The following is a 26,681-nucleotide window of genomic DNA, read 5'->3' as shown; positions in this document are numbered from 1 at the left end:
AGTTCTACAACTCAAGATATGAGTTTTACAAAATGACCACAGATCTGATGGAAAACAGAATCGTAGCCACCTGTGATTCCTTTCTGGCTTATCCATCCTTCTCCCTTTGAAACACATTTTAAGATGTGTTCATCATCCCAATTTAGTCCCCATGATCATGGTGGTACTAAAAAGGGTTAGGTATCATTAGGATTTCATTTTGCCACAAGATTGTAATAATAATCAACATGAAAATGAACATAAAGCACATAAAATCACCATTCTCCCTTTTAGGGTTTCCATGATCTTTTGCAACATGTAATCCCCTAGATCCATCATCCACCATATATGGGGTGAAGATAGGATCTTGAGATGATGTATAACATACAATTCTTTACAAATAACAAAAGAGATACAAATCAAATAAGAAGGAGAAGAAGTGAAGATGAAATCATAAAACTAGAACAAGGTTATGAATCAAGTTGTAAGAAATGATAAGGAGGTTCATACCAATACGAATCAAGGCTGGAAATGAACAAGAATTAAGCTCCAAACAACAGCCCCTTGGCTGCTCTTGATCCCAAAGAGAGAGAGAAGGATGGCGTGAGGGCAGTGGCGGAGCCAGGATCAAAGTAAAGGGGTACCCCAATTTTATTTTTAAGGTAACCCAAAAAAAAATTTCGGGGTACTTGGGCTTCCCCGATTCAATTTCGGTTTTCTAAACCCAAACCTTAATCGAATCTTTAGCTAACCTCAAGTCTTGTTATATAAACATGAAGTTGAAGTATATTTTGATACTTGAATCGATGTGGGATTCAAAGTAGATATCAAATGAAGTATGAGGATAACAAGCTTATATAATAGACAAAAATGGTTGAGTTTACATATGTTTGGCGATGTGGGATAGAATAGCTGGGAAAATAAAACAAAAATAAATAAAGCATATGCAAGGAGCAAGAATTGAACCTGAGACCTTTACTTCAATAAGGCTGCGCCTTAACCAGTAGCTCTACTATTTGTTTGTGTTTATAATTGAAGGGATACATATATATACATTATAACGAAAAATTAAATAAATCGTAAACAAAAATTACACTATCGAAAAAAAATTGAAGGGTATCCCGGGCTACCCCGGGATCCCCTTGGATCCGCCTATGCGTGAGGGAGAGAGAGAGAGAGAGAGAGAGAGAGAGAGAGAGAGAGAGAATAGGGTTTAGAGTGTTTTTCTTGTGTGTGTTCCAAATGACTCAATTAACACATTAAGTACTATTAACTAGATGGATTTTGCAAATAGGCCCATAGCCCATGGACTTCAATAAAAGGAGTTTACAAGATGATCAAAAGAGTCCAATAACATAAGAAAATCAGACATTGGTTAAATAAATTAACCCAAGGTTACAAGAATAATTAAATTAAAATAACTAAACGTACCGAGAAAAACCGGGGCGTTACAGCTTCTCTTTATAGTATGTTCTAGCATCTAGTATGAACTGAAACTCTAAACTATACCCCTTATAGTTTACTAGTATTTTACTTGAACTGTTATTAAAAAGACTCATTTTTCTACTAAGTTATCCTTGTACTTTAAAAACGGAGTTTTGTTAAACTATAAAGTAACATAACTTGAAAAGAGTTTTTGAAATGTTTTGATCACTTATAAAAGACATAAGCAATCTTTTGAAAGATGTTTATAACAAAAATTTACAGAATTATCATTGTGTTCAACATGTATTCCCCCCCTTAAAAGCATTTAAAATAGTTAAAAGATTCATTATAGGGGTATGAACTCACCTTATGTGGGTGATTCAAACGAATATGCGCGTAAAGATGAGAAGTTCCACGAATGAAGTCCCGAGACTTAACGACTCCTAACTGACATATAATGGCATATATTGGGATAAATATAGTGTTTAGAAGCAACCAAATGCAAGGAAAAACCTTAAAGGACTAGGAAATACTTTGACCAAGTGTTGGAATCACATGTGATTCAATTAAAGGGAGTGTACGGCAACTTTGAGGAGTGTGCGGCCATGGGTGTGCGGCCAGGGAGTGTGCGGCCGCACACTCATGGTAATGAGTGCACAAAAGTGTTTTCCAAAGATAGGGAAGCTTGTGGGACAATTGCTCATCAAGTGGTGAAGCTAGAAATGCATTTTGAAGGCCCTTTAGGGGTGTTTTGAGGGGTGTACGGCCACACCTGGGTGTGCGGCCGCACACACCTTATGTTCATGAGTTCTGGGCACTTTTAAGGTGTTAAACTAGTGTTCTTAACAAGATCTAAGCATAGGGAAGGAGTACTTATGATCCGGAGGCTCTAGAAGGTCCAAAATCACCAAGAACAAGTGTGTGTTCTTGGTGTTCTTGGTGAAATGGATGAAGATTTTAAGATCTAGCCAAAAATATGATTTCCAATGGATGAAATCAAAGGGTGTTACTAGTTTATGAATATTAACAACCAATCATAGGAAGAACACTTACAATTTTGAAGATCTAGGATGAAAAATCGGATGGTAGTTGAGAGAGAAATCGAGTTCTTGGCTTAGGACTGTGAAAAGAGATGAATGAAAGCTAAGTCCCACCTTTATGCATGAGAGTGTGCTGCCAGGAGAGGGGTGTGCAGCCGCACACCCAAGTGTGCGGCTGTACACTCCTCAAGTTGGAGTGTAAGGCTTGATTTTGGTGCTAGAAGTGTACGCGACCCATTCCTATACTCAATGCTTGAATGTATTGAGCTTTGAACCTTGAAACGGACTCTAAACAAGGCTTAATGATAGCAGAAACGAGTCTGACACTCAGCTGAGTTGACTGGCTGAGCTTTACGAGTCAAAAAATTTCGGGTTGTCACATAACGTGTTATCTCAAGTTGGGATTTTCCCCTGAGATTTTCTAAGATTTAGGTCACCAACGTGTTGTCTAAAGTTGGGATGTTCCACAAAAAATATGGAAAGTTTGCAACATTATAAAATTGCAAAACAAGAGTTTTTATCAGGTGTTTTACAAGTTGAAGTTATTTCCAATTGATTGCTAAGGAGGGATCCTTCACAAGTTCACTGAGTTAGGGGCATTCAAGGATCCTCCCTGATGAATTCTTAAAGCAAGAATCTTCCATTATCATGCTAAAGGACTTCTCCTAAATATAAAGTTCACAAAGCCTAAGGATAGACAGGTTCTATCTATCATTTAAAATTAATTTTTCCTACATAATGATTAAGATCTTAACTATTTTAAGATCCCAAGTTTATTACTAACCGTTTCAGGGTATTCTGATCTTAAGAGTTCTTTAGGATTCCGACTACGAAAGGATCCTCAAAAATACTACAATCATATCATGCAAGTCAACCATACAGATAGAAATATAAAACAGCCATACATAAACGAAGAAGTGGTACATCGATTCCCTAAGAAACAAACATCGCTTTATATTAAATCATGCAAAATATTCTTATCTAATAGGTCTAGATCATAGCCTGGTCTTCGTCTCCTGGGCTCTTCTTCTCCTCATTCGCCTTTGGATGTTGCCCCTCAGGATCCTCGCTGGTCTTGACAGATTCGCCCTTTAATTCAGGGAGGGTTGTACGCCAACCAACCAGATTCCAGAATCTTGTGTTGGCCACATCTTCAGCTAATTTAATCTTGGCCTCCCAAACAACCATGATTGCGCTACCTTTGAGTTTCACGATCACCTCTTCCATATTTGCATCATTGTCACACCCTCAAACCCGAACGGCGGAAACGTCTGGGGGTGGATGACTTCATGTCATGTATCACAACACATGCATCATAGTAATCAAGCTACAACAACCAATGCATTAATAAAGTATAAGTTTTACATAAGTATTCAAGTCATCGTATATTTGACATCAAAAGTTATATAACAAAAGCTAGAAGGCGTGACTCTATACTACTCCGTCTTCTCAAAATCCTGGGATGTACCTGTCTACTGGATCCATGAGAATACAAATGTTTTGAAAAAGAGAGTATCAACATTTAAGTTGGTGAGTTCATAAGTATTTTGTTTTAGAAAGTAATTCTTTCTTCCTTGAAATATGTTCGTGTGTTTCTCCAGAAAATCTTATATTTTCTTATTAAGTAATAACCATACAAGTTCCTTCTACGATTACTTAGTGTATACAAGTTATATATAATTTAGATCAGATGGAGAATCGAATGGGTGGATCTGCCCTAAATCCACAACCAAACAAGGAACAGGAAATGATGTGGAAGTCACACATTCCACTGTCTATCGGATCTTCATTGTATATAACCCAATGTATCCACTAAGTAATCATATCGACGTGTAAACAATCGTATTTGTTTCTAGAAAATCCAATATTTTCTAATATAACTGAAACTAGTTTTAATACCATTAAACCGTTCTGTGCAAGTGTTATTGTAACATAGTTTTAGTTCACAATGAAACTGTAAAAACATTGTTTTCAATAATGTTATGTTTTTCTTTGTTTTAAACTAGTATGTTGTATCTTTACCTCGTGAGTTCTAACCCGGTACGATGTATTTGTACCTTGTTAGTGCAAACCCGGTATAATATATTATTACCCCTGTGAATGGATAACCCAGTACATTGTATTTTCACCCCATTAAATGAAAACCCGGTATGATGTATTATTACCCCTGTGAATGCATAATCCAGTACGTTGTATTTGTACCCAATTAAATGCAAACCAGGTATGATGTATTATTACCCCTGTGAATGCATAATTCGGTAAGTTGTATTTGTACCCCATTAAATGCAAACCCAGTATGATGTATTTCTTAATATACCTAAAATGTAAAGTATATGCAAAGAATTTTGTACGAGAGTCTATATATAGTTAAACCCTATATACTGGACTTGTGAAAATTGTGTGAGAGTTTCATAAATTATACCTATTATAATTTATATTTGTGTTCTATTTTATATGTAATATTCATGAAAGTATCCACTTTGCTCGACATGTTACAAAGGGAATATGAATCTGATTGAAATAACTTTTATATTCATATATACATATATACATATATATATATATATATATATATATATATATATATATATATATATATATATATATATATATATATGTCACACCCCCAGCCGTCGGCGGAAACACTGGGTGGTGTAACATCATTCTTCGTATCACAGTTATATAACATACAATGAACAGTACTAAAGAAAATACATACCTTTATTGATGATTGAAAGTTACATTATTGTTTTCCTAGTATTTATTACATAATATCCGACTATGGCATACTTCTTAATGAACAGAAAGGAAATAGTAAAACTTCTCCTGTTCGAATACATACAAGCTTTTCAAGTTCCTGAAAACACATGCATTTTAAAATACGTCAACATAAAGTTGGTGAGTTCACAGGTTTTGACTCCATATGAAAATAATACTTTTCCTAAGTTCAAAAGTTTAGTTTTTGAAAGTATCATTTTGACACTCCAACATTTAGTATATATATTAGGTATAATTGTCTACTTTTCCAATAAGTGTTATACCTAAACGTTCCTTAAACCTAGGGTATAAGTAGGGGGAAACTTATACTTAACATTAATACTTCTATACGACAAACTATAATGTTTCTAACAATTTGCTACCATGAGCCTGTAACCGCTGCTATGACATAATACATTTGATAAAACACACTCATGATTTCCATGAGAAACAACACACTCATGATTTCCATGAGAAACAACACCGCACGCTTCATCGATGCCGGAACAATAACAAGTAAAAGGATAGTTCGTCATTCGCTTATGGTTGACTGTAGTTAACAATCACAAGTGCGGTTGTCAACCCGTATACTAATTATACACGACTTCCTCGCTCACACGAGATTAACGGTTACAGTTTAGAGGATTTCTGCTAAGATCTCCAATCTTAGTTAATGAATACAATTACTCATGTAGACTCCGACGGCTTCCAATAGCTCTAACAACAAAAGCATTTTCATGTCTAAAACACTAAGTTATTAGACTATGCCTTTAAACATTACTCCTAAGTTCATATTACTGTAGGCAGTACAACAGCTATAACTTGAGGAAAAACCAGGTTTTATCTTAACATAAAACCAATAATAACAATATATAACATACCAAATTTTATCTTGTCATAAAACCAACAATAACAACCTATAGCATACCAAGTTTTATCTTGACATAAAACCAATAATAGCAACATACTTTTTAACATATAGAACTTCCGAATATAACTTCGGAACTATATCGCACACAAAATATATATATAATCCTAAGTATAACTCAAGATCTACATTAGTACAACAACATGCTAACAAGTTGATAATAGTTGTAATATTCAAAATATTATATTTAGAACAACTATATCCCGGTTATTATAATTATCTACGTTGATACTAATATACTATCATATAGACATAATAGTAACGTATATACAGAATTTAGCATGCGTTTTCCCCCGAAATATTAGAAAGTGGGGCTGTGAAACTGACCCTAGTAGCGTGATTTTATGTAATCTAAGCAGAAACGGTCAGCGGTACGAGATCGTCGGGCTCGAGATGCAAGAAGGCTTCAGCAAATGAGAGAAAGGGACGAAGTTCAGGTGTAGGAATAGCTGAAGTCGGACCTGCTATTTATAGGAAGGTTTTTGGCCTCTTACATCGTGAATTTATAAAATTCACGTCGTGAGCCAAGCCTGCTCACCTCGTAGACTTCCCATTTGCGTCCCTAGCTTCAGAAGGTGGCCATATGACTCCTTACGTCGTGAAATATCATTGTTCACGTCGTGAGCTTAGAGCTTATCCCTTCGTAGCCTCGTCACACACCTTCTAGGTCCAAAATGTGGCAATTTGACTCCTCACGTCGTGAGTTTAGTCGGATTAGGGTTTCTGGCAACTGTATCTTCGGAAGGTCGTAACTTTCGCATACGAACTTTGTTTTTGACTTTCTTTAGATCCACGCATAGGTATTTACGAGTACTACAACTCTCTTTTTGACTCCAATAGCTAATTCTAAGTCTATTTTAAATTCCTCTTATTATAGATATTTATAGTGTTCGGTTTATCATAACTTCTTCATGCGAAGTTAGATTCAGACGTTCTCTATATTTTTGGAATCGTATGGACGTATACTTTGAGTTGTACCATAAAGAAAGTTCATATTTGTATTAGAATTTATCATGAACTACATAGTAAGTTTATCACCTTACTAGTTTACAAAATCACATTACATGATTGGTTTAATCACATGTGATTGTCTATTGACCTATTTTTGACTAGTGTTACATTCTCCCGCCGTTAGAACAATTTCGACCTGAAATTTATCTTATGGATGGGGTTTGTCAAACAGTTTGGGGTATTTTTCTTTCATCTGATCTTCACGTTCCCAAGTAAATTCAGGTCCTCGTAAAAAGTTCCATCGAACTTTCACTATGGGAATACGACTTTGCTTTAATCGTTTGACTTCTCGATCCATGATCTCGATAGGTTCTTCTACAAAGCTGAGTTTCGTATTGACTTGTATCTCGTCGAGAGGTATAACAAGAGTGTTATCGGATAGACATCTTTTGAGATTTGATACGTGAAAAACATCGTGTACATTACTTAGCTCTTGAGGCAACTTGAGTTGGTATGCGACAGGACCAATTCTTGCTAGAATTTAAAAAGGTCATATATACTCAGGGTTTAGTTTGCCTCGTTTCCCGAATCGGATTACGCCTTTCCAAGGAGAGACCTTCAACATTAATTTATCTCCAACTTGGAATTCTAAAGGCTTATGTCTTACGTCATCATAACTCTTTTGACGATCACGTGCAACCTTTAATCGATCCTTAATTTGCACGATCTTTTCAGTTGACTCGTGGATTATTTCTGGTCCAGTACGTAAGTTATTGCCTGTACGTTCTCTGGCCATCTGCGTATCTCCAACTTCTACCCAACATATTGGGGAACGACATTTTCGTCTATAAAGAGCCTCAAACAGTGCAACGTTGATGCTGGTGTGATGACTATTGTTGTAGGAAAACTCAATTAACGGTAAATGAGTATCCCATAAATTTCCAAAGTCTATAACACAGGCTCAGAGCATATCTTCTAAAGTTTGAATGGTTCTCTCACTCTGACCATCAGTCTGTGGATGGTAAGCTGTACTCATATCTAGACGTGTTCCTAAGGATTTTTGTAGAGATTGCCAAAATCGTGAAGCGAATCTACTATCTCGGTCAGAAATAATAGAATCTGGAACTCCATGCAATATGACAATTTCCTTAAGATAAATTCTAGTCAGCTTCTCCATCTTGTCGTTCTCCTTAATTGGAAAGAAATGGGCGGACTTAGTCAATATATCGACTATTACCCAAAGAGTGTCGAACCCACTAGGAGTTTTAGGTAACTTAGTGATGAAGTTCATTGATATCTGCTCCCATTTCCATTCAGGTATTTCCAGTTGTTGAAGTAAACATGAAGGCTTTTGATGTTCTGCCTTTACTCTAGAACAAGTCAAGCATTTGCCCACATAAGTAGCAATTTCAGCCTTCATGTTTGGCCACCAATAATGTAATTTTAAGTCTAAGTACATTTTGTCAGAGCCTGGATGCACGAAATATCTGGACTTGTGGGCCTCTTCTAAGACCAAGTCCCTGACTCCACCGAACTTAGGCGTCCAAATTCGGTTCATAAAGTTTTGCGTTCCGTCATCTTTTTGTATAAGTTGCTTTTCCATTCCTCGCAAAGCTTCGTTCTTGATGTTTTCTTCTTTTAGAGCCTCAAGTTGAGCTTCTCTAATTTGTGCGGCAAAGTTAGAATGGATAGTTATGGTTAATGCTTGTACCCGACGGGGTTTAATATATTCTTTCCGGCTCAAGGCATCTGCTACCACGTTTGCCTTTCCGGGATGATAACGAATCTCACATTCGTAATCTTTCAACAATTTGACCCATCTTCGTTGTCTCATATTAAGATCTTTTTGGTCGAAGATGTGTTGGAGACTCTTGTGGTCGGTAAAAATAGTACACTTAGTACCGTATAAGTAATGTCTCCAAATTTTTTGTGCAAAAACTACATCTCCCAATTCAAGATCATGGGTAGTGTAATTACTCTCATGCACCTTAAGTTGTCGTGATGCATAGGCGATAACCTTTCCTCTTTGCATTAACATACATCCCAATCCTTGATTTGATGTGTCGCAGTATACGACGAAATCTTCTGTCCCCTCTGAAAGGGATAGGATTGGTGCACTACACAACATTTGCTTCAGGTTTTGAAAAGCAGCTTCTTGTTTGTCTTCCCAGTTGAACTTCGTATCTTTCTGGGTTAGTGTTGTAAGCGGCTTGGCTATTTTTGAGAAATTCTCTATGAATCTGCGGTAATAGCCAGCAAGTCCTAGGAATTGACGGACTTCTATTGGCGTCTTTGGTGCTTCCCAATTCCCGATTGCTTCAACTTTGGATGGGTCAACATGAATTCCTTCGTTGCTAACTACATGACCTAAATATTGTACTCTTCTAATCCAAAACTCACATTTGGAGAATTTGGCGTACAACTTTTCTTTTCTCAGTAGTTCCAAGATTATTTGCAAGTGTTGACCATGTTCTTCCTTGGTTCGTGAATACATCAATATATCATCGATAAATATAATCACGAATTTATCCAAGTATGGTTTGCAAACACGATTCGTGAGATCCATAAACACTGCTGGGGCGTTGGTCAATCCAAAAGACATAACTAAGAACTCATAATGACCATAACGAGTTCTAAACGTTGTTTTTGGAATATCATCTTCTTGTACTCTGAGTTGATCGTATCCTGATCTGAGATCTATCTTTGAGTAGTAGCTGGATCCTTGCAGTTAATCGAATAGATCATCAACTCTTGGAAGCGGGTAACGATTCTTGATCGTTAGCTTATTCAGCTCCAGATAATCAATACACATTCAAAAGGATCCGTCCTTCTTCTTGACAAACAAGATTGGTGCTCCCCAAGGTGAAAAACTTGGTCGGATACAGCCTTTGTCAAGAAGTTCTTTTAGTTGGCTAGATAATTCTTGCATTTCGGATGCAGCCAATCGATAAGGAGATTTCGCTACTGGTGCTGCTCCTGGAATTAAGTCGATTCGGAACTCGACTTGTCGGACGGTTGGTATTCCAGGTAGATCTTCAGGAAATACATCAGGGAAATCGCATACTTGAGGTATGTCCTTGATTTCTTTTGTCTTTCTCTTATTATCTACAATGTGGGCTAAGAATGCGCTACATTTCATATGTAGATATTTCTCGGTCTTGGTACAAGAGATGACTTTGAGGTTCTTCCCAGATTTATCACCATAGATAATCAGGGCTTCGCCGTTTGGTAAGGGTAGTCGTATAGCTTTCTCATAACATAAAATTTCGACATGGTGTGAAGATAAACAATCCATGCCAATTATGACATCAAAACTACCGATAGGCATTGGCGTGAGGTTGACGTGAAATAGGCATTGGAATGCGTTACATTTCCTGTACCACCCAGGCAAAGCTAATGTTGTAGCTGATGCTCTGAGCCGTAGGGCAGAGAGTGCCCCGATTCGAGACACTTGTATGCGATTGACGGTGATGACTCCGGTGTTGGACACCATTCGGGAGGCCCAGTCTGAGGCCGTGATACCAGAGAATCGCTAGAGGGAGCGGGTGATCGGACAGGTGTCTGAGTTCGTTACCGATGGCCGAGGGCTGATGACCTTTCAAGGTCGGATTTGGGTATCGTATATAGGCGGGGCACGTACCATTCTGATGGAGGAGGCGCATAGATCTAGGTTCTCGATCCATTCCGGAGCCACTAAGATGTATTTGGATTTCAAGAAAGACTATTGGTGGCCCTGTATGAAGGGGGATGTTGCGTGGTTCGTTGAGAGGTGCTTGACCTGTCGTCGGGTTAAGGCCGAGCACCAGCGTCCGCATGGCAAGTTGCAGCCACTTGAGGTTCCCCAGTGGAAGTGGGAACAGATTTCTATGGATTTTATCACCAAATTGCCAAGGACCGCGAGGGGTGTCAATGCAATTTGGGTGATTGTTGACCGGATGACAAAGAGCGCTCACTTCCTTGCTATCATTGAGAGCTCTTCTGCAGAGAGGTTGGCCGAGTTGTATGTGAGAGAGGTGGTATCGCGTCATGGAGTACCGATCTCGATTGTGTCAGATCGAGATGTACGTTTCACTTCCAGGTTCTGGAAGAAGTTCCATGAGGAGTTGGGTACGAGGTTGCACTTTAGTACTGCCTACCACCCACAGACTGACGGGCAGAGTGAGCGGACGATTCAGACGCTCGAGGAGATGCTTCGAGCATGTTTATTAGACTTCGGAGGAAGTTAGGACACTTACTTGTCGTTGGCTGAGTTTTCCTATAACAACAGCCACCATTCGAGTATTGGTATGCCTCCCTTCGATTTGTTGTATGGGAGGAGATGTCGGACTCCCATCTGCTGGGGAGAGGTAGCGCAGCGCTTGATGGGTAGCACCGAGATAGTGCTTCAGACGACTGAGCAGATACAGCAGGTCAGGCAGAGGTTGTTGACAGCTCAGAGTCGCCAGAAGAGTTATTAGGATAAGCGACGATCCGAGCTTGAGTTCCAGGTTGGAGACTTCGTACTCCTAAAGGTGTCTCCTTGGAAAGGAGTGATCCGATTCAGGAAGAGGGGCATGTTGGGGCCCCGGTACATTGGTCCGTTCAGGGTGACCGCGAGGGTGGGCAGGGTAGCATACCGTTTGGAGCTACCTGCGGAGTTGAGCCAGATTCATGATACTTTCCACGTGTCTCAATTGAGGAAGTGTATAGCCGACGAGTCGGTGGTGGTGCCACTGGAGGATATTCAGTTGGATGCGAGACTGAATTATGTTGAGAGACCGATCGCGATCCTGGATCGGAAGATCAAGGTCCTGCGAAGCAAGGAGGTGCCCCTGGTTCAAGTCTAGTGGCAACATCGGAGAGGGTCCGAGTTGACTTGGGAGCCAGAGGCGGAGATTGGGAGCAGCATCCTGAATTATTTGCGGAGCGAGACTTCGAGGGCGAAGTCTGATTCTAGTGGGGGAGAATTGTAACACCCGGATTTCCAGGTATATTATTTTTTAATTATTTATTTTGAGAGTCTTTGATCTACTCGACGAGTTGGTGCGATAACTCGTCGGGTAGGAGCGGGGTGGCCACGTAAGTTTAATGAACTACTCGACGAGTCCAAGAGTAGACTCGCCGAGTAGGCGCTGTGGTTGGAAACCCTAAATCCCCGGGCCTGTGCCCTATTTAAGGGACCTTATGGCCACCTTCACCCTTGAGAGCACCAGAGCACCTGAGAGCGTTGAGAGAGAGAGAGAAGAAGTCGTTTTCTTCATTCTAAGTGTGTTTTTGCAAGAAAGAAGGAAGGAGGACAAGCAAGGAAGATTGAGGAGCTCAGATCTACCACCATTTGATCAGAAGAGGCTGCTAGAGGTATTAATCTGTGCTCAATCTCGTAAATTTGGTGATCTACTTGAATCTAGGGTTTTCTTATGCCTTCTTTAGCTTGGATTCGAAGTATGTGAGGTCCCAAGGTGGAGTTCTTCTTAGATCTGGACCTTAAGAGGTCCAGAGAGTCCTATTTATCTTGCTTTATGCTATTCCATTTGAGATATGAACCTAGGTTGCCATTTTTGGGGGTATTTCACCAAAAGAAGCTTTTTGGACGTTGCATGAGTGTAAAGGTCGGACCTTTACATGATTTTAGGGTATGGTAAGGTCAGATCTATAGGTTAGAGAAACAGATCTGACCTCAGAAGGTCATTTGAGTGTTGCCATGGAAGGAACTCGCCGAGTCCATTAGTGCACTCGACGAGTCGAGTCGGGGTTGCCCCGCGATTCGTGACAGGTGTAACCCGTCGAGTGAAGGGATGACTCGACGTGCCAAGTGAGGCTAAAAGGATTCAGAGGACCCGCATGGACTCGCCGAGTCGCCCATGTGCACTCGACGAGTCGGGTCAAAGTTTGACCGTCGATTTCAGTTGACCTTAGGGTTTGGCCAAGCTGATTCAAGAGAGTTCAGGGAGGGGTAGAATGGCCTTCTACCCAATCTTTAGAGATGAGTCTATGAGAGGATATTGATCAGGAATGTTATTATGTTAATAGGAGGAGGCTAGGTGGGGTTATCGAGCACGAGAGGTTATCCGACATCGTACGAGGTGAGTCTTCTCACTATACTGTACCTGGAGTGGTACCTATGTGTGACCGAAAGGTCTTATATGCTATGAGATGTATGTGCTATATGCTGTTATATGATATGAATGTGGTATGTATGTTATGAATGCTAAGGACCGGAAGGTCATTATGGTATGGACCGGAAGGTCAACATGATATGGACCGGATGGTCATTACGGGTAGGACCGGAAGGTCTACCAGGGTTGCGGGACGGAAGTCTCTGAGACACAGCGACCGGAAGGTCTTATAGCCTTGAGTGGTGTATGTGAGTATGTGGTATTTTGGGGAACTCACTAAGCATTTATGCTTGTAGTTGTTGTGTTATGTGTTTCAGGTACTAGCGAGGATCGCGGGAAGGCGCCGGCATGATTCGTACACACTCATGGAGTTTATGTTTTGTGATTCCTGGGACATGATTTGTTATGATAATATTGGATACATTATGTTTTGATATTACCTTATGAATAAAAGTATGTTTTAAAAATGAAAAATTGTTTTGGAAATTTACGTTGTTACAAGTTGGTATCAGAGCCTTGGTTTGAGAGATTCGGATGCACCTTCGGGCATATCTGAACTCAAACTGAGGATTTCAGAAAGTTTTTCATAAAAAGGAACAATTTTTCTAAAAGAGTAAAAGATTTTGAGAAAAGTATAAAGGAGTAGTGTGTATGATCAGCCAGCGCCCGAACGGTGATTTCCCAAAATACCCTTACATTATGTGCTATGAGATATGTTATGATATGTTATGCATGCTAGAGTAGGCTAGGTATTCATATTAGGACTAGAGTGGCCTGATTTGTGATGCCTTAGCCTAGGAAGATTTCTGCTGCTATGTGATGCTTGAGAGTGAGTAGGTAGCAGTGAGGAGCTTATGAGAGGTCTACCGAAGGGTAGCCTATGCCAGCGAGATGTAGGGTACTTGTGATCTGGGATCCTAGGAGGAGGACTTGGGGTGAATACTGATGCGGTGTGGACGGTAGTATAGGGCCCATACTACTGAAGACACCGGATCAGTGCGCAGTCCAAGTAAGAATCCTTAGGGTACTAGGGAACAAGTAGGGATGAGTTATCGAGTGCGAGTATGCTCGAGCGAGTCTCATATATTTTTATGTTGTATTTCAGAGACATCATGGTCGGGACACGCCCCAGACCTGAGACGAGTGGCGTGAGTGACGAGGAGCTTCGTCAGATGATCCACGATGAGGTGGCTGCGGCGATCCGAGCAGAGATTCCGTAGATGTTTGGGTCTATCAAGACCACATTGATTGAGACCTTTGATGAGCGGTACCCAGCGGTTACTAAGGTTCCGGCTGCTGCAGCTACTGCAACTATTGTTGCTGCTAGACCTCAGGGGTGTGACTCGTTGCTGTTCCGGGAGTTCAGCAACACGAAGCCACCAGATTGATGGGACGCAGGATCCGATTACTGCGATGAGATGGATTTCTGATATCGAGGGATACTTCTACACCTGCTCATGTCCAGAGCATCTGAGGGTTCGGTTTGCACTGAACCAGCTTCGCTTGGGGGCGAAGGACTGGTGGAAGTTTGTGACGGAAGACTTCACTACGGCGGAGCGTACTACGGTGACCTGGGAGAGGTTCACCACGATGTTCCGAGATGAGTATGTTCCCCCTGTGGAGAGGGAACATTTAGCCCAGGAGTTCTTGTCCCTCAAGCAGGGGACTGAGTCTCTGACGGTGATTACGAGGATGTTTCATGAGAGGGTGTTGTTTTGCCCTGAGCACGTGTTGTCTGAGCAGGCACGTATGAGCCGGTACTTGAGCATTTTTAGGAGGGATATCAGGGAGTTCGTGGCGAACTCATCATACCGGACATTTGCTGAGCTCCAAGCAAATGCCCGGAAGAGGGAGATTGAGTTGGAGACTCAGGCCCGGGAGGAGGCCGAGTCTCAGGGGAGGGACCGGCGGCCGGCACACTCTCAGTCGGCAGCCAAGCGGGCAAAGCCCGCCGAGTCGAGATCTGGAGGCCAGAAGGGCCGCACTTGTGGGAAGTGCGGCAAGGGACATGATCAGGTTTGTCGATCAGGTGCTTGCTACAAATGTGGCAAGGAGGGGCACATAGCCAAGGATTGCCCCAAGAGGTTCATGGTTTGCTTTCATTGCAACCAAACCGGACACCGGAAGGCCGAGTGTCCGCAGCTACGTGGGACAACACAAGGAGCACCGCACGGATCTGCCCATGCTGCCATGCGTGCTACTGAAGTTCGGCCGATGAAGGCCGAGGCACCGAAGGCTCGCAGGAGAGCCTTCCAGTTGACAGCGGAGGAGGTCCGCGCAGCGCCCGATGTTGTGGCTGGTATGTATTCTTTCCTTTATTTATGCTGAGTTTGGGATATCGTGTTATGATATGCGTAGGTACTTTTCTTGTGAGTTCTGTACCTGCTTTGTTGTTATTTGACTCGGGTGTGAGTCGGTCATTTGCGTCTTTAGCGTTTAGTCAGCACATCAGTATCCAGCGGGAGGCGTTGAGTCGACCTCTACGAGTTTCCATAGCTGACGAGCGAGCGGTGTATGCGACGGATGTGATTCGAGGATGTGTACTCGAGATCTTCGGTGTTGAGTTCCCAATAGATCTAGTCCCGATTGCGATGCGGGACGTGTGTGTCATAGTGGGCATGGACTGGTTGAGCCGATTTGGGGCTGTCATAGACTGCGAGCGACAGTTGGTGACGATACGAGACCCTAGTGGGGGAGTACTTACGGTATACGACGAGGGTACCCGATCTGGGTCAGCGTTCTGTTCGGCTGCTAGAGCGAGGCAGAGTCTACAACAGGGCTGCAGCGGGTTTGTAGCTTATGTGATGGATACGCGAGTGGCCGCAGGGAGGCCGAGTTCGGTTGATGATGTTTCGATAGTGCGTGAGTTCCCGGATGTTTTTCCCGGGGAGTTGCCGGGTGTGCCTCCCGAGAGGCAGGTGGAATTCCGCATTGATTTAGTTCCGGGAGCGGCGCCTATCGCCAAGGCGCCCTATCGCCTTGCACCACCAGAGATGCAGGAGTTATCCTCACAGCTTCAGGAGCTGTTGGGGAAAGGATTTATCAGGCCGAGTAGCTCACCTTGGGGAGCGCCGATCCTTTTTGTCAATAAAAGGGATGGTTCACACCGGATGTGCATTGATTACCGGGAGTTGAACAAGTTAACGGTCAAGAACCGTTACCCACTGCCGAGGATTGATGATATGTTCGATCAGTTGCAGGGAGCATCTTGGTTCTCCAAGATAGATTTGAGGTCTGGATATCACCAGATGAGGGTGCGAGATGAGGATATCCAGAAGACGGTGTTCAGGACTCGTTATGGGCATTACGAGTTCGTGGTGATGCCTTTTGGGCTCACCAACGCTCCAGCAGCGTTCATGGATCTCATGAACAGGGTGTGCAGACCGATGTTGGATCGTTCAGTAATCGTATTCATCGACGATATACTGGTGTATTCGAGATCCAAAGAGCAGCATGAGGAGCATTTGAGAGAGATCCTCGGAGTATTGAGGTCTGAGAGGCTTTACGCCAAATTCTCAAAGTGCGATTTCTGGTTACAAGAGGTCCAGTTCTTGGGGCATCTCGTTAACCAGAATGGGATATTGGTCGATCCAGCCAAGATTGAGGCTGTGATGAGTTGGGAGGTGCCGAGATCCCCCACCGAGATCAGGAGTTTTCTGGGGTTGGCCGGCTATTATCGGAGATTTATCAAGGATTTCTCCAAGATTGTCGTGCCTCTCACCAAGTTGACCCGGAAGGGCGTTGCTTTTTCGTGGGGTCCGGAGCAGCAGACCTCGTTTGAGACTCTTCGCCAGAGGTTGTGCGAAGCCCCGGTTTTATGCCTTCCAGAGGGAATGGAGGATTTTGTGGTGTACTGCGACGCATCGATATCGGGGTTGGGTGCGGTGCATATGCAGAGAGGGCATGTGATAGCGTATGCATCGAGACAGCTGAAGCCTCACGAGACGAGGTATCCCACCCACGATTTGGAGTTGGGGGCAGTGGTGTTCGCCCTCAAGATCTGGAATCACTATCTGTATGGGGTTCGGTGTACCATATACACGGACCACAAGAGTTTGAAGTATTTGATGGATAAGCCCAACCTGAATATGCGCCAGAGAAGATGGTTGGACGTGGTGAAGGATTACGATTGTGAGATCCTATACCACCCAGGCAAATCTAATGTTGTAGCTGATGCTCTGAGCTGTAGGGCAGAGAGTGTACCGATTAAAGACACTTGTATGCGATTGACGGTGATGACTCCGGTGTTGGACACCATTCGGGAGGCCCAGGCAGAGGCCGTGATACCAGAGAATCGCAAGAGGGAGCGGGTGATCGGACAGGAGTCTGAGTTCGTTACCGATGGCCGAGGGCTGATGACCTTTCAAGGTAGGATTTGGGTGCCGTATGTAGGCAGGGCACGTACCATTCTGATGGAGGAGGCGCATAGATCTAGGTTCTTGATCCATCCCGGAGCCACTAAGATGTATTTGGATTTGAAGAAAGACTATTGGTGGCCCTGTATGAAGAGGGATGTTGTGCGGTTCGTTGAGAGGTGCTTGACCTGTCGCCGGGTTAAGGCCGAGCACCAGCGTCCGCATGGCAAGTTGCAGCCACTTGAGGTTCCCCAGTGGAAGTGGGAACAGATTTCCATGAATTTTATCACCAAATTGCCAAGGACCGCGAGGGGTGTCGATGCAATTTGGGTGATTGTTGACCGGCTGACGAAGAGTGCTCACTTCCTTGCTATCAGTGAGAGCTCTTCCGCAGAGAGGTTGGCCGAGTTGTATGTGAGAGAGGTGGTATCGCGTCATGGAGTACCGATCTCGATTGTGTCAGATCGAGATGTACGTTTCACTTCCAGGTTCTGGAAGAAGTTCCATGAGGAGTTGGGTACGAGGTTGCACTTCAGTACCGCCTACCACCCACAGACTGACGGGCAGAGTGAGCGGACGATTCAGACGCTCGAGGACATGCTTCGAGCATGTGTGTTGGACTTCGGAGGAAGTTGGGACACGTACTTGCCGTTGGCTGAGTTTTCCTATAACAACAGCCACCATTCGAGTATTGGTATGCCTCCCTTCGAGTTGTTGTATGGGAGGAGATGTCGGACTCCCATCTGCTGGGGAGAGGTAGGGCAGCGCGTGATGGGTAGCACCGAGATAGTGCTTCAGACGACTGAGCAGATACAGCAGGTCAGGCAGAGGTTGTTGACAGCTCAGAGTCGCCAGAAGAGTTATTCGGATAGGCGACGATCCGAGCTTGAGTTCCAGGTTGGAGACTTCGTACTCCTGAAGGTGTCTCCTTGGAAAGGAGTGATCCGATTCAGGAGGAGGGGCAAGCTGGGGCCCCGGTACATTGGTCCGTTCAGGGTGACCGCGAGGGTGGGCAGGGTAGTATACCATTTGGAGCTACCTGCGGAGTTGAGCCAGATTCATGATACCTTCCACGTGTCTCAATTGAGGAAGTGTATAGCCGACGAGTCGGCGGTGGTGCCACTGGAGGATATTCAGTTGGATGCGAGACTGAATTATGTTGAGAGACCGATCGCGATCCTTGATCGGAAGATCAAGGTCCTGCGAAGCAAGGAGGTGCCCCTGGTTCAAGTCCAGTGGCAACATCGGAGAGGGTCCGAGTTGACTTGGGAGCCGGAGGCGGAGATGCGGGAGCAGCATCCTGAGTTATTTTCGGAGCGAGACTTCGAGGGCGAAGTCTGATTCTAGTGGGGGAGAATTGTAACACCCGGATTTCCAGGTATATTATTTGAGAGTCCCGGTTATTATAACTATCTACGTTGATACTAATATACTATCGTATAGACATAATAGTAATGTATATACAATATTTAGGATTCGTTTTCCCCCGAAATATTAGAAAGTGGGGCTGTGAAACTCACCCTAGTAGCGTGATTTTATGTAATCTAAGCAGAAACGATCAGCGGTACGAGGTCGTCGGGCTCGAGATGCAAGAAGGCTTCAGCAAATGAGAGAAAGGGAAGAAGTTCTGGTGTAGGAATAGCTAAAGTCGGACCTGCTATTTATAGGAAGGTTTTTGGTCTCTCACGTCGTGAATTTATAAAATTCACGTCGTGAGCCAAGCCTGCTCACCTCGTAGACTTGCCATTTGCGTCCCTAGCTTCGGAGATGGCCATTTGACTCCTCACGTCATGAAATATCATTGTTCACGTCGTGAGCTTAGAGCTTATCCCTTCGTAGCCTCGTCACACACCTTCTAGGTCTGAAATGTGGCAATTTAACTCCACACGTCGTGAGTTTCTATGCTCACGTCGTGAGTTCAGTCGGATTAGGGTTTCTGGCAGCTGTATCTTCGGAAGGTCGTAACTATCGCATATGAACTTCGTTCTTGACATTCTTTATATCCACATGTAGGTATTTACGAGTACTACAACTCTCGTTTAGACTCCAATAGCTAATTCTAAGTCTATTTTAAATTCCTCTTATTATAGAGATTTATAGTGTTCGGTTTATCATAACTTCTTCATGCGTAGTCAGATTCAGATATTCTCTATATTTTCGGAATCATATGGACGTATACTTTGATTTGTATCATAAAGAAAGTTCATATTTGTATTATAATTTACCATGAACTACATAGTAAGTTTATCACCTTACTAGTTTACAAAATCACATTACATGATTGGTATAATCACATGTGATTATCTATTGACCTATTTTGACTAGTGCTACAATATATGTAATATAATTAAAAGTTAAACGACATTTGGACAAATAATTCTACCCTGAGCCCACATCCAAACAAGGAATAGGGAAATAAAGCGAATTATTAGTCCTAAGCCTTTTAAATCTTATATATATATATATATATATATATATATATATATATATATATATATGATTTTGGCAAAATATAAGTTAAAAAGAGTTTATATAACATTTTAAAAGAGTTTGACAGTATCTGAAAGAGTTTCAGTAATTTAAAGTCGTTTTAGAAATATTTAGAAATCATTTGATTGTAAACACAATATTCTTGTGTTTAGACTTGTATTCCCCCCTAAAACAATGAAAAATAGTAAAAATACAGGGGTATGAACTCACCTTGTGTGTGTGTTTTTGACTAGATATCTGGATGAAATTGGTGACTTCGAGTTAGATTACAGGAAAGATGTCATAATCAGTGAAGAATTTCCTGGGAAATGAGTTGAGTTTTCATATGAAGTTTGAAGGTTTACTGGGTGAATACTTTGATACTTGAGAGCATATGAAACAAATAAGGTTTGTAAATTTGAGAGAAAATGAAGTGTTTACGTTTGTTGAATGTGTAAATGATTTCATTTGTTCCTTAAGTATGAAGGATACTCCTAAGGCGGTGGGTGTAATATTTACGGATTTAATCTCATTGGGAAGCTAAATGGGATAAGAATTGAAGAGTTTACGGTACTAAACTCCAAAATAATGAAGTGTTTACGGATCTAGAAATATCAAATGGTGAAGGGGTTTACGGATCTTAAAGATTAGGAAGAGGGGTTTACGGTTGCTTTTTTAATTCCTAATGTGTTCACGGTCAAGGGAAAGGAGGGTTCACGGTCAAGGGATATTCTACAAGGGGTGTTTTTGTACCTAGGTTAATTCATGGAGGGGTTTTTGGTTTTATGCAAACCGTGAACACCCTTTTTGGTGTCATTTACAATCCGTAAACCTCATATTGAATTAATTCCAATTCCGTAACCCCCATATTGAATTGAATACATTGGGTGAAAACTCATTTATGATGGTTATTTATGTTTTAAACTCTTAATCTCTTAACTTATGTTCATTTATACTACTCTAATTTAGCTTAGGTTTCAATCCATCATTCTTTGTTAACTCTTTAAACTTATCATATTGACTCGTATATTGAGTTATGAATGTATAGTTTCAATTAAATGTTCATAACTTGTAAATAAATATGATTTAGAAAGTATGTATATAAAATAACTTATACAAACATGTCCTTAAGGTATTCAAGTTCCTATGATATTAATGCTATGATATGGATTTACTTGCATATGATTGTAGCTTAGGCTTTTATTCGAATAAGTTTCAACTTACATTGATTTGAAATTACGGGTTGTTACAATCATGCTCCTCTTCTTTCTCGGCCTTCCCTTTGCTCAGGAGTTGCACTCGTCTTAGGAGATCCTCTTTGGTCACCTTCCACATTTTTTCTTGTTCTCTTAAATCTTCTTCAACCTTTTTAAACTGGATCCTCAAGTCTATAGAGACACGATCAAAGTCCTGGAGCAAGAGTTACATAAGAAAGAGTGAAAGGAAAAACATAAGAACCAAAAGCAACACTAACACCTAAAACTTGAGAAAAAGAGACTAGCCTCTAAAGTGCATCCTCGACTCCAAGATTTTCCAAGTTCAAATTCATGGCTTTAGGAGTTTTCCTCTTTCAGGATCCACAAGTATTCATATTCAGATCAATGTGGGCCTTTTTTGGGGGAAGGGAGAAGTTAATTTTCTCATTCTTCACAAATATCTGGCCACTTGAGACAGCCGTATCAAGATCAAAAAGGGAGAAATGAGGTCTTACACGTGTGGCTTTGGATCCTGCGAAAGCCAAAGAAGTCTTAATAATTTTACAAAAACTAAAGATAAAAGTGCTCAATGATCCCTAGTGGTAGCCATAGGAATGATATCGGTTGAGCTTTCTTGATGACTAGAAGGATCGAGCTTGAATGTCCTGACAGGCTCGCGCAGAGCAAGGAAGTCCCTGATCCTATCCTCGGTGTCTTCAACGAGGGGGGGATTAATTCGTCAAACATGAAAGCTGCAAAAAATTAAACAAAATAAGAAGTGTGAATATTGGGATCCTTAATATGAAAATAAGGAACCCTACCCGTTTTAACCTAAGATTGAGGTAAAAGATCTCCAATAAGAATCGAGTCACGTTCTATGAAAAAGTATCTTCCTTTCTAGGAACCATCGTTATGCTTGGATTTTAGTACAAGAGGTGATCCGTCGGTTTTAACTTTCAACAAAAGCGAGAGTTTCCAAAGGTAGAAAGGTTGTAAAAATAACACTACAAGAAAAACGCGATTTTGCTAGGGAAGGGTGTTATGGAACGTATTTTCGTTGTTAATCTGCAATGGATCGTGCTATGGAATGTCGTTCCATAGCAAAGTTGCTACCACATTGTCTACAAAATTTATTTCCGGTAGTTAGCATGGGACTTGCTAGAGAAAATGCTACCGACTCCATATCCGTTGGTATTATGCTACCGATATTTCTATGGAAAAAACATTCGTAGCAATTTTCCAACGAAATTTTTTACGAAATCAATTTTCGTTGTACTACTGCTATGGAATTAATTATCGTGGTTACTATGCAACATACTTTTTCAACGGAAACCAATTCCATAGTTGCTTTGCTATGGAAGTACCATTTGTAGGTATTTGCTAGGAATTCTACTATGGAATTTGATTTCCATTGCTTTTTTTGCTATGGAACAAAAAGCTTAGCTAATTTGTGATGACATTTGTAAAGAAATTATATTGCATAGCAACGTTGATAAGGAGTAGTTCAAATTCATAGATATTTAGCTATGGCAATTTGCAACGACAATAAAACTCGTGGAATTTTTAGTATTGAGCAATTATATGTTGCAACTTTTGTTACCAGTTTTGCTAGGAATTAATTTTTTGTAAAATATTTTACATTAATTATAGTACCATGTTATGGAATTTATTTTCATAAACAAAGCGTCCAATCCAACTCCCATATTCGCAAACCTACAAGCGGAAGAAGATAATTTAGGGCAAATCGATGTTGTCGTCTTGAAGCAGTAACGTGAGGCTTTGCAGATGTGGACATCCGGTTGGATTGTGGACGGCATGGACACTAAAAAATTCTTGAAGGAGGTTCCTTGGCTGGAAAAACTAGAATGATAAATACATAAATTGTGGTTTTTTTCGTTGGATTGACCCACAACTGGCGAACAAGTGGTATAGCAAGAAGATGTACGAGTTGAGAGCTCAAGCCAATGGTGAAGATATCATGTTAGATGGCCCTCCCGACGCTCCTGTTAATTTTCATGTCAATGAAACCCCGACTCAAGTTGTTATTCAAGATACTAATGAACATGGTAATGACCCTCGAGTTGAAGATGGTAGAGTTGGAATCATCAAGTTCATGATGGTGTGTTTCGTTTGTTTCTTTGTTGGAATATTGTATGCTTAGTTAATTTTCTTATTGTTATTATGATCAATGGAGGAATTGTTATTATGATCAATGGAATTGGTAAGCTATGGTTTGACTGATATATTTTTGTATCGTTAATATATTTTGTTTGTTTTATTGCATTTTATATGTCTTTAATACTATGAAAGAATAAACATTTGCTATTATGTTTATGTTATCTTGAAATTTTTTTTACCATTTCAATCTAAAAAAACTAGATTATAACATAAATGTGACAACCCGAAACTTTTTTCGTTCCGTTATGCGGTTTCCGTTAATAAAATTTGAATTTTATTAATTTTCCGTCAAACTTCTTGGTTTAGAAAATCATCTAGTCTTATATAATTAAATTTATATATATGCGAATCGGAACCAAAATCGCGCGAAAGACCCGAAGTTTCCTTGAAAATCAAGCAATTTCCGGCCTAAGTGAGTTTACGGCCGTAAACTCGTTTACGGTCGTACACCCATTTACGGCCAGCGTCAGGTGGACCCCCACTCACCGACCACAAAACCCCTATAAATATGAGACTCCCACCCTCATTTGAACACTTCTGACCGGAAACTCTCTCATTCTCTCTCTAGAACCCTTGGCCGTAAACACGAAAAACACCTTCAATCTTCGGGATAACATCAAGAAACACCATTTAGAGTCATTTCGGGACGTCTGGAACACGTTTCTCTTCGAAATCAACACCTTTGTTCTTGAGTTTACGACCCATCTTCAAAGGTTGTAAACCCTGTTCTTGAGTTTACGACCGTAAACTCATCGAGTCTTCAAAGGCCATAAACTGTCTGTCAACCGTAAACCATCATTCACGGCCGTAAACCCTTGTTCACGGCCGTACACGCCTCCTAAGTGGTGAAAAACTCGATCCCTCGATTCAATCAAGTCCCGATAACATCCTTTAACAGAGCACAAGTGTTCTTCTAACACTTTATCTAACGAAATCTCTAATTTAGATACCTATATGTATTTATTTGATATTAGGATTCTGTTAAGTGTCACGTACAACAACCCGAGGATCTTCATTTCAGTCGACACTTTCACACAACAACAGTGAGTTTATACCCCTATGCTTTTACTGGTTTTTAAAACGTTTTCAGGGGGAATACAAGCCAAACATAAATGCTTTTGTGAACTAATACAAAAAGGGTTTTTAACAAGCATAAAACTCATGCAATTCTCATATCTTATCCCTTTTGTACCATGTTGAGCATAAGCAACGCTTTCAACTTACAACCAAATTTGCATAGTTTTTCAGATTCAATATTCACATCAACTACACTATACATGCAAACTATAATAGGTATAGTTTGGGAATTCATACAAGTTCATACATATTCATACACACAAACTATAATAGGTATAGTTTGGGATTTTCAAAACGTAACTTTTACAAGTCCAGAGATTTTTTTCACTGCTAAGCATATAAACTATGGCAGATTTAGTTTATGGTATACATCACTACATGAGCATGACATTTCATAATTATTTAAGTATAATTGTCACTACATACAGTATACATACGGATTTCACTACAATATAACACTATAGAATTACATGTAAACTAAATTGTACAACATTGTGAGGCACTACTTCAAAACTGTACCCTTAGGTGTACAGGGCTAAATCCTATCATAGTATAACCAGAGTCTCCTGGAGGGAGAGCGTGAGATTTGTGAATAGATCTATTCTAGATTGACAATCCCACACCTGAACTGCTAGCTACAATTAGGCAGGCATGCCTGGGGTGACAAATGTCATTTAACCAACGCCTGAAGAACGTTGAAAAGGTCTCTAGGTCATATCAAGCATGGGTATATGACTCACTATATGTACAAACTACTTTGGTCTACGGGTTTTCATTCTTCAATAGTTTTATTTTCACTAATAGAACTACTACACACCACAACTGGAGGATTCCAGGGATTTCATTACATGGTTTTATTTTAAGTAATAAAACATACTACGCATACTGGCGATAGCCAAGGTTTTCTAACGAAACCGATTATACAATGATTTCCATTAATAATACATACATATTATGATTAGCTTTGGCTAGTCATACAAACTAGAGTTTTCACATGCCACAACAGTTTCCAATAACGAATATTCATAGTTTTACACAGAACTGATAACATCAATATCACTAAAGAAAATATTGGATTTTATTGTTGAAACATGCGAAAATTTTTACAAAGTCATCAACAAGTTTTCATTACAAAATATCATTTATAAACTCACCAGCTCTATGCTGATATTCTTTCAAAACTGCTTGTATTCTCAGGAAATCAGTAGACAGGTACCTCCGGGATTTTTGAGAAGTTGGAGCAATAATAATTATGTCTTTATATTTTACATACGTTTTTTATGTATTCAAACAAGTTTCAACTGATGTAAACATTTTCATATATGTATTTACTGTAATGGTTGTGTTACTATGATTGCTATTATACAATGGTTGTGATACTAAACATGATGTCCTCCACCCCAAAACGTTTCCGCCGTTCTGTTTTTGGGGGTGTGACAGATTGGTATCAGAGACCTTGTTTATAGTGAACTAAGTATACCGAGCCTTACATCGTATACAACTATAAAACACAAAGGGGCTGAAGCACTCTGAACACTAAAAAGTATATTTTCAAAATATAAGTGTTTTGTAAAAAGGTATACGAGCATGCGTACATAACAGAACCAGAGTCATAAATAGGGCAAAACAAAGGTATTTGGATGTTGAGACACTGCGGTTAACCTGGGCAGTTATGTAATCATGTCTAGGGTCAATATAGTCTGATCAACTATATTCATTCGAGACATGACCAACATGTGCTTGGGAGTGACTGTGGTGTTGCAGCAAGCCTAAAACTTACCAAGAAACAAAAACATTCAACATAAAATACTATAGGAGTATTTTAGCTAGAGCCAAATTCAGTATATAGATTCATTTCAAGTGTTGCTACCTCTTCTTCCTTAAGCGATAATTTATTTGCCTTAGTAACCTTTCTTTGCTTATCGCTTGGTAGAACACTTTTATTATCAGGATGAGATATATCTTATTTCATATATCTTGAGGACTTACCATCCTCTTCTTCCTGATTGTTTCTAGAACAAGATGCCTCCCCGAAGAAGATCCAACAGAAGGAACGACGACATCCCGCCACCACCACCCCCCTTAGTTCGACCCCGTCATGTTCCAGGCAGCAGTTACCGCCGCTGTGACTGCAGCAATGGCACAAGTAAACTCTGGTGGGGCTGGAGGTGGACCTGACCCTCAAAGACAAGATGGAAGTCAGGGACATCAAAAGGAGTGTTCCTACAAGG

Source organism: Lactuca virosa, chromosome 3 (assembly GCF_052849685.1).
Source record: "Lactuca virosa cultivar CGN04683 chromosome 3, Lactuca_virosa_CGN04683_v6, whole genome shotgun sequence".
Taxonomy (NCBI): Eukaryota; Viridiplantae; Streptophyta; class Magnoliopsida; order Asterales; family Asteraceae; genus Lactuca; species Lactuca virosa.
This window is presented reverse-complemented; position numbering follows the sequence as displayed.